Genomic DNA, 8,962 nt, shown 5'->3' with positions numbered 1-8,962 from the left:
CGCACGCGACGCCATACGCACTGTCACGTGCGTCTACTATATCCGAGGCCTAACACTAGAAACTTGCCCTAGCTCTGAAAATAACACGTGTTCTCCTTACAGGGGAGGAGAGCCTGGAGACCCCCTGGAGTCGTCCTGATATTATAGGGATCTTCCTGATGGTAGTTTGGGTCTGAAACAAAATGGCTGATCAGAACCTTTTTATACCCTGGGTGTGGACTATAACCCCACCAAAGTTACTGGGCAGATAAAGATCTATTTTGACCCTTATGACTGATTGGCTAGCAAAGCCAGCCAATCAGGTAATACGACATCTGGTTGGCCGAGAGACCAACCAGAAAAAGTTAAGGCTCAAACTAAAATAAACGTAGGCCAGAAAACAGTGCGACTGTAAATAATAAAAAAACAGTGCACTAAATTAGGATGTGGAGATTAAAAGTAAAACCATGGGGGGATACCGAGCAGAGCACCCCGCCTAAGGCCCACTGGGAAGCAAATGCGTCTTCCTGCCCAGTGGACACAGCGTGGGTGTACTCTGCTAGGATACGGGAGCGCAAAAGAACAAAGTTCTAGTTGCAGAAGGATCACACCATGTCAGGTGACCCTTCTAGCAATTTCTAGAAGCAAGGCGGTGCCAGACACTGACCGTTAAAATGCAACATAATATGCACAACTGTGTAACAAATGGGCCTGTAAGGATTAACCCCTACACTGCCTGCAGGAAACAGGACTGACTTTTGGGGTTTTAAATTTAGCAAGGGTTCTACAAATACATACATGTAACTTTGAGGTTTTAAAGCGGCAATCCACCCCCCCCCCCCCTTTCTGGAAGCCTATATGATGAGTTTAACTCCTACAGCAGGCCTGCACAACTCCAGTCCTCGAGGGCCGCAAACAGGCCAGGTTTTCAGGATATCTCTACTTCAGCACAGCTGGCTCAATTAGTGGCTAAGTATGACTGAGCCTCTAATTGAGCCAGCTGTCCTGAAGTAGGGATATCCTGAAAACCTGGCCTGTTTGGACTGGAGTTGTGCAGGCCTGTCCTACAGCACTCCTGCATATGGGCCGTAATGTTGTATCTAGCCCCCTGAGCGTGTCCTGCTGTTTCAGTTCCAGGGGGTTGTGCCACCTCCATGGCCACGGACGCTCAGGCACTTCCAGATCACGTGGCCACCACTGAGTTCCCCAGGAGCGCCGACCGCATACAGCCCCTACAAAAAAAAAAAAAGAGGGCAATGTTGTGTGTCATAAGGGACCCTGGGGTGGCACTTATCTTGGGGTGGCCCTTACGTCATTAGGGCACTGAAGTGTTAAAAAAAAAAAGAAACAACAATTTCTTAATCCCTAGCATCTGAGGGTTACCATGGTAACCTTTAGACGGCATTGGGCTTTGCGTGGGGGCTGCATTTTAACCTCCCGGACACTTAATATTTTAAACACATATCTCCTCCACAAAGCATCAGGTTAAAAAAATGAAAATACTGTATACTATAGCTTTGGAAGGGGGAAGAGGCAATCTCTGAATGTACTGTAAATATAAATGACATGTAAAAATGGGGCTGTTGCTTTAAAAAGTCCAGTCTGGAAGCATTTGGCAGGAAAATAAACTTTCTACTTTATCACTGTATCATTTTATCCATGTAGCTTTTTTCTGTGTCGCATTCCAAAATATTCCATTCTCCCAAGGATTAATAACAGCTGCGGCGGGCTGTATGGTGTATCCGCAGGACGCAGCTACAGTCTCCTGACAGCATGGATTTTCTAGGTAAGGAAAAAGAGATATAGATATATGTGTGTGTGTGTGTGTATATATGTGTCTGTGTTAGCTGAGTTTAATAATCAAAAACAAATACTCGATACCGTTCTGTGTCTAATGAAATGCTTTTATTTGTGCGTTCTTTGGGCGATGTTACAATTTATATGTGTGTATATATGAAAATTATTGAAATTATTATTGTTATTATTATGATGATGCGTGTGCAATTTTATTTATACAGTACCAACGGTGTACAAAATTATAATTAAAAAGGTAAATAAAGTGCAAACAACGGGGATATGCACAACAGGTAAATAACAACACGAGGCAAAGGGAGACCCTGCCCCAAAGAGCTTACAATCTAAGTATCGGTTGTTTTTAGAGCGCCAACATATTCTGCGGTGTGGTATAAGGGTGGTACAGAACTGCAGAAAAAATAACATCAACAGAATGACATGCCAAATGAAACCAATAAATAAGGTCACGAAGTCCCGGCACGTGAGAGCTTACAATCAAGGGGGATTAAGGGGTACAGTTGACACACAAGGTTTGAGTAGCTGCACATTATGGCACAGAGTGTGCATTTGGATGGAGTTTAGTCCAGCTGGTCCTGTTTGGACTTGGGGGTGTGCGTGTTTGTGGGTATCACATAGAATGGAGTGTGTGTGTACGTGTAGATACATCTGGGCTGTTCCGTTATTATCGAATGCAGGGGTGGGCATCTCCAGTCCTCAAGGGCCTCCAACGGGTCAGGTTTTCAGGATATCCCTGCTTCAGCACTGATTGAGCCACCTGTGCTGAAGCAGGGATATCCTGAAAACCTGACCCCGTTGATGGCCCTTGAGGACTGGAGTTGCCCTCCCTAGATGTAAGGACTGTGCTATGACCCTCTGGCATCTGGAGTTTGGGTAATATAGCAAAACAGCCGTAAGATCACAGAGCGGAGAGGACGATGAACAAGGATATATGTAATACTAACGTGTATGTGTATGTGAGGGTGTGTATACATATTATAAATACATCTTTTAATAGTGTGAGAAATGAGGCAATTTAGAAACAATTTTGTTTTAGAAACGCAATTATCCTCTAGCTCCTGTAATTGAAAATACAGCGATTTATAAAGCAGCAATTTGACTGAACTTTTTTTAGTATCTTGTTGCTCAAATGCAAACTCTTTCCACCACTTTTCAAATGACTATTTCCTCTCCTGCGGCTAATGGGAATCGAGGTCTGTTTGATAAAACCTTTATAATGCCAAATGAGAAATAAAAACAAAACAAAAAAAACCCCAGAGCTAAATAATCAATATGGTGCAGAAAGAAGCACTGGGTTTTAGTTTTTTCGCCTTCAAAGAATGAACCTTAAAACAAGATTAACAGAAATGCACTTGCAAGATTTGACTATTCATTGCCCAAACCTACAAAGCACTGAGTTCCAACCCCTGAGGGGTAAGGGAAGTGGCATTGTAGGGGCAATAACTTGAATGAAACTCACCAGAGTTGCTGGCTTACTCTAAACCAGGGGTGAGCAACTCTAGTCCTCAAGCCCCCCCCCCCCCCACCCCCAACAGGTAAAGTTCAGCACAGGTGGCTCAATCAGTGGAGCTGGGATATCTTGAAAACCTGACCTGTTGGGGGAGCTTGAAGACTGGATTTGAACACCCCTGCACTAAACCCTCACCTGCCATGTGTCCTGTCATTTCCCCGGCAGTGGAGAAGGATTCTCATTGGGGTTATTATAGGCAAAGGTGTGTTTGATGGGATCACTTTACTATGCCAGTGGCAGGCGACCTGCAGCCGCTTTGTAATGTATCATTTTGTATGTACCTATCATTTTATATAGAGAGCGACACAGTGTACGCGGCGCTTTACATAACGTACAATACAAGGTAAACGAAGTACAAACCATGGGGATAAAGCGCGACGGGTACCGCCAGACACACACACCCGATTTCACCCACGCCTCCCTGCCATCTCTTCCCCTGCAAAGTGTGTTAACCCTTTAAGTTATTTGACTAACCTTAAAACTTGCCCCACAAATCAAGCAACCCAATAGTCTGCACTCATGGTTACTGTCCCGCACTCCTACCACCCATTGTGACCAAGCACTGCCATCTACAGCGCTTATTCCCTCACCTGCTGTCTCTGTAAGTCTCCCATCATACCACTTAGATTGTAAGCTCTTCGGGGCAGGGATTTCCTTTCCTATTGTCTGATTTTGCTGCACTTATAATTATATAATTATTAATATATAATTCCCTGTGCTGTATTCTTTGTGAAGCGCTGAGGACACTTTTGGCGCTATATAAAGAAAGACATACAATACAACCTTAGGACAAAAGAAGGCCCTGCCCCTATGCTCGGTTCAAGCAGGAAATATGAATTAGCAGCTGTGTGAGTCTGTTATATGTGTCACCCCTCCTTACCCAGTTCAGAAGGAGTGTCACATGAAGGGGTGTTGTTTCTGTAAAGGTGCTGCTCAGTGTCTGTCACCTTTATCAGGGTGCTGGCATGTGTGCAGGCAGGGCTGATATAAGGACGGGCGCCAGGGACATTTCTCTTTCAAACAGTCGTTCCTTATTTGCATTTGATACAAGACGCACTTCGTCTTTGGGTGACCCCCAGGCACATTTCTTGTCATGATTTTGAGTCCTGTGTATGGTAGTCCCTTGCCCAGCAGATGGGGCTCTACTACATCCCTCCGGGACCTGTTTTGGGAGGCTCAGGACAAATTGGAAAAATGGGGCTCCTGCTAGTTTTACGATAATCACTACTTTGCCCCATAATGTCGCTCTGTTCCCTTTAACCCCTCGTCTTTCTCATTCCTTTTCCCCCCTAATGTCTTTCTCTCTCACACCTTTTTATGTCATTCCATCTTTTCCCTTTCTGTGTCTCGGTTCTCCCCTCCTCGTATTTCTTCCCCCTCCCCTTGTCTTTCTCAACTCTTCTCCCTTGACTCTTATTTTTCCCCTTCATGTTATTCTCTTTAACCTTCAAGTTTCTTTCTCTCCTCTCCCCCAACCCAGCATGCCGTTCACTCTCCTGGCCCCCAGCATGCCGTTCACTCTCCTGGCCCCCAGCATGCCGTTCACTCTCCTGGCCCCCAGCATGCCGTTCACTCTCCTGGCCCCCAGCATGCCTTTCACTCTCTTGGCCCCCAGCATGCCTTTCACTCTCTTGGCCCCCAGCATGCCTTTCACTCTCTTGGCCCCCAGCATGCCTTTCACTCTCTTGGCCCCCAGCATGCCTTTCACTCTCTTGGCCCCCAGCATGCCTTTCACTCTCTTGGCCCCCAGCATGCCGTTCACTCTCTTGGCCCCCAGCATGCCGTTCACTCTCCTGGCCCCCAGCATGCCTTTCACTCTCCTGGCCCCCAGCATGCCTTTCACTCTCCTGGCCCCCAGCATGCCGTTAACTCTCTTGGCCCCCACCGTGTCTTTCTCACTCCCTTCCCCCCAAGTATCTTTCTTCCCCCCTCCAGCATGCCTTTCTCGGCCCCAGCATGTCTTCCTCCCCCCCAGCATGCATCTCTCCTCATCCCCCATCATGTATCTCTCCCCCTTCCCAGCATGTCTCTCCTCCCCCCAACCTTTCCCACTCCTGTACCCCCAGCCTGTCTCTCTCTTCCCCCAGTCTGTGTCTCTCTTCCCCCAGCCTTTGTCTCTGTCCTCCCCCAAAGACCGTGTCTCTCTCCTCCCCCCAGCCTTTGTCGGTCCCCCAACAGCCTTTGTCTCTCTCCCCCCAGCCTTTGTCACTCTCCCCCCCCAGCCTTTGTCACTCTCCCCCCTAGCCTTTGTCACTCTCCCCCCCCCAGCCTTTGTCTCTCTCCCCCCTGCCTGTGTCTCTCTCCTCTCCCCCCAGCCTGTCTCTACTCCCCCCCAGCCTGTCTCTACCCCCCCCCCAGCTTGTCTCTCCCCCAGCCTGTCTCTCCTCCAGCCTGTCTCTCTCTCCTCCCCCCCCCAGCCTGTCTCTCTCCTCTCCCCCAGCCTGTCTTTCTTTCTCTCTCCTCACAATCTGTCTCTCTCCTCTTCACCCCCAGCCTATACCTCTCCTTTCCCCCCCCCCCAGCCTGTCTCTCTCCTCTTCCTCCCCAGCCTGTATCTCTCTCCTCCCCCCAGCCTGTATCTCTCTCCCCCCCAGACTGTATCTGTCTCTCCTCCCCCAGCCTGTCTCTCTGTGCTCCCCCCCAGCCTGTCTCTCTGTGCTCCCCCCCAGCCTGCTTCTCCCCATCCCCAGCCTGTGTCTCTCCTCCCCCAGCCTGTCTCTCTCCTCCCCCAGCCTCTGTCTCTCTCCTCCCCCAGCCCGTGTCTCTCTTCTCCCCCCCAGCCTGTGTCTACTCCTCCCGTCTGTCTCCCTACTCCCCCCAGTCTGTCTCTCCCCGTCTGTCTCTCTCCTCTCCCCCCCAGCCTGTCTCTCTCTCCTCTCCCCCCAGCCTGTGTCTCTACCCCCCAGCCTGTCTCTACTCCCCTCAGCCTGTCTCTACTCCCCCAGCCTATCTCTCTACCCCCCCCCAGCTTGTCTCTCTCTCCTCTCCCCCACAGCCTGTCTCTCCTCTCCCCCTCAGCATGTCTCTTCTCTCCCCCCCCAGCCTGTCTCTCTCTCCTCTCCCCCCAGCCTGTCTCTACTCCCCCCAGCCTGTCTCTACTCCCCCCAGCCTGTCTCTACCCCCCCCCAGCCTGTCTCTACCCCCCCAGCTTGTCTCTCCCCCAGCCTGTCTCTCTCCTCTCCCCCCCAGCCTGTCTCTCTCCTCTCCCCCAGCCTGTCTTTCTTTCTCTCTCCTCACAATCTGTCTCTCTCCTCTTCACCCCCAGCCTATATCTCTCCTTTCCCCCCCCCAGCCTGTCTCTCTCCTCTTCCCCCCCAGCCTGTATCTCTCTCCTCCCCCCCAGCCTGTATCTCTCTCCCCCCAAGACTGTATCTGTCTCTCCTCCCCCAGCCTGACTCTCTGTGCTCCCCCCCAGCCTGCTTCTCCCCATCCCCAGCCTGTGTCTCTCCTCCCCCAGCCTGTCTCTCTCCTCCCCCAGCCTCTGTCTCTCTCCTCCCCCAGCCCGTGTCTCTCTTCTCCCCCCCAGCCTGTGTCTACTCCTCCCGTCTGTCTCCCTACTCCCCCCAGTCTGTCTCTCCCCCGTCTGTCTCTCTCCTCTCCCCCCAGCCTGTCCCTCTCTCCTCTCCCCCCCCAGCCTGTCTCCACTTTCCCCCAAGCCTGTCTCTCTCCTTTCCCCCCAGCATGTTTTTCTCTTCTTACACTGTTCATCTCATTATTTCTTTCTGTTCTCCCCTCCTTCACCCTCCCTTCCCTCCCAGCATCTTCCTTTCCCCTCCAGCATCTTCCTTCCCCCTCCAGCATCTTCCTTCCCCCTCCAGCATCTTCCTTCCCCCTCCAGCATGCCTTTCTCTTCCCCCAGCATGTCAAAATCCCACCCACCCCCCAGCATGTTTTCCAACAACCTAGCATGTATCTCTCTTTTTTCTCCCCTCATGTTTTTTTCCCTCCCTCTTTTCTCACACATGCCATTCTCTTTATTTAATCCCCCATGTTTCTCCCCCCTAACCCCCCAATGGTATCTTCCTTAGGCTACGCTTATTGTTCCGGCGACGGTCGCTGGGAAATCAAATACAGATGACTTCCAGCTATCGCGACCAATCCGTCGCGCCGCGCTTACTATAAGCGCACGCAACGGCGGCAATGCATTTGTTTTGCCGCGACGTCGCTGTCGCCGGCACTATAAGTGCAGCCTAACTTTCTCCTCATTGTCATCCTCCCTGAATGTTCTTTCGCAGCATCTTTTTCTCTTTTCCTTCCCCCTTTACCCCCTCATGTCTTTCTCCCCCCCCCCTTCATCTTTCTCTTTTCTCCCCCTCATGTCTCTTTTCTCCCCCTCATGTCTAGGGTTGCCAGGTGGCTTCTCCAAAAATTCTGGACACAATGGTAAAAGGTGCGACCCCCCCCCCCCCAATACATATAAAAATACATCCCCCCAATACATATAAAAATACACCCCCAATACATATAAAAATACACCCCCCAATACATATAAAAAATACACCCACCCAATACATATAAAAATACACCCACCCAATACATATAAAAATACACCCCCCCAATACATATAAAAATACACCCCCAATACATATAAAAATACACCCCCAATACATATAAAAATACATCCCCCAATACATATAAAAAATACACCCACCCAATACATATAAAAATACACCCCCCCAATACATATAAAAATACACCCCCAATACATATAAAAAATACACCCACCCAATACATATAAAAATACACCCCCCAATACATATAAAAATACACCCCCAATACATATAAAAATACACCCCCAATACATATAAAAATACACCCCCCAATACATATAAAAATACACCCCCCCAATACATATAAAAATACACCCCCCCAATACATATAAAAATACACCCCCAATACATATAAAAAATACATCCCCCCAATACATATAAAAAATACATCCCCCCAATACATATAAAAATACACCCCAACAATACATATAAAAATACATCCCCCAATACATATAAAAAATACATCCCCCCAATACATATAAAAATACACCCCCCCCAATACATATAAAAATACACCCCCCCCAATACATATAAAAAATACACCCCCCCCAATACATATAAAAAATACACCCACCCAATACATATAAAAATACATCCCCCCAATACATATAAAAATACACCCCCCCCAATACATATAAAAAATACACCCCCCCAATACATATAAAAAATACACCCCCCCCAATACATATAAAAAATACACCCACCCAATACATATAAAAATACACCCCCCCAAATACATATAAAAAAAGCTGTGTGTGCTGTGCACGCGCATAGTAAGTGAAACTTCTTTGACCTTTGTCACAGAAATTGTATTTCTGTTGGTGATGTTTTAATTAAAAATCAAAATACAATTTCATTGACAAAACGCAAAGACATTTGACTTAGAATGCGCGTGCTCGGCACACATCCCCTGTATTAGCTATTTGCATTAAGTGTGAATTCCTCGTGTGTATATTTGTCAGTCAGTGTGTGTATGTGTATGTGTGTCAGTCAGTGTATGTGTGTCAGTGTGTATGTGTGTCAGTGTGTGTGTGTGTATGTGTTTCAGTCAGTCAGTGTGTCTGTGTGTGTGTGTGTCAGTCTGTGTGTGTATGCGTGTCAGTCTGTGTGT

The 8,962-nt window shown here is 48.3% G+C and overlaps 1 protein-coding gene across 1 annotated transcript in view; it reads left to right on the top strand.

Annotated features, from left to right (window-relative positions):
• Positions 1–1,682: 1,682 nt before the first annotated feature.
• The window catches only part of DENND2B (DENN domain containing 2B), a 249,736-nt gene continuing 242,456 nt past the window's right edge, over positions 1,683–8,962 (top strand). The window contains exon 1 of the mRNA XM_075567048.1: positions 1,683–1,765. The gene's annotated coding sequence lies outside the window, so the exon portion shown is untranslated. The remainder of the gene's footprint in view (positions 1,766–8,962) is intronic.

Source organism: Ascaphus truei, chromosome 12, assembly GCF_040206685.1.
Source record: "Ascaphus truei isolate aAscTru1 chromosome 12, aAscTru1.hap1, whole genome shotgun sequence".
NCBI classification, from domain to species: domain Eukaryota; kingdom Metazoa; phylum Chordata; class Amphibia; order Anura; family Ascaphidae; genus Ascaphus; species Ascaphus truei.
This window is presented reverse-complemented; position numbering and strand designations above follow the sequence as displayed.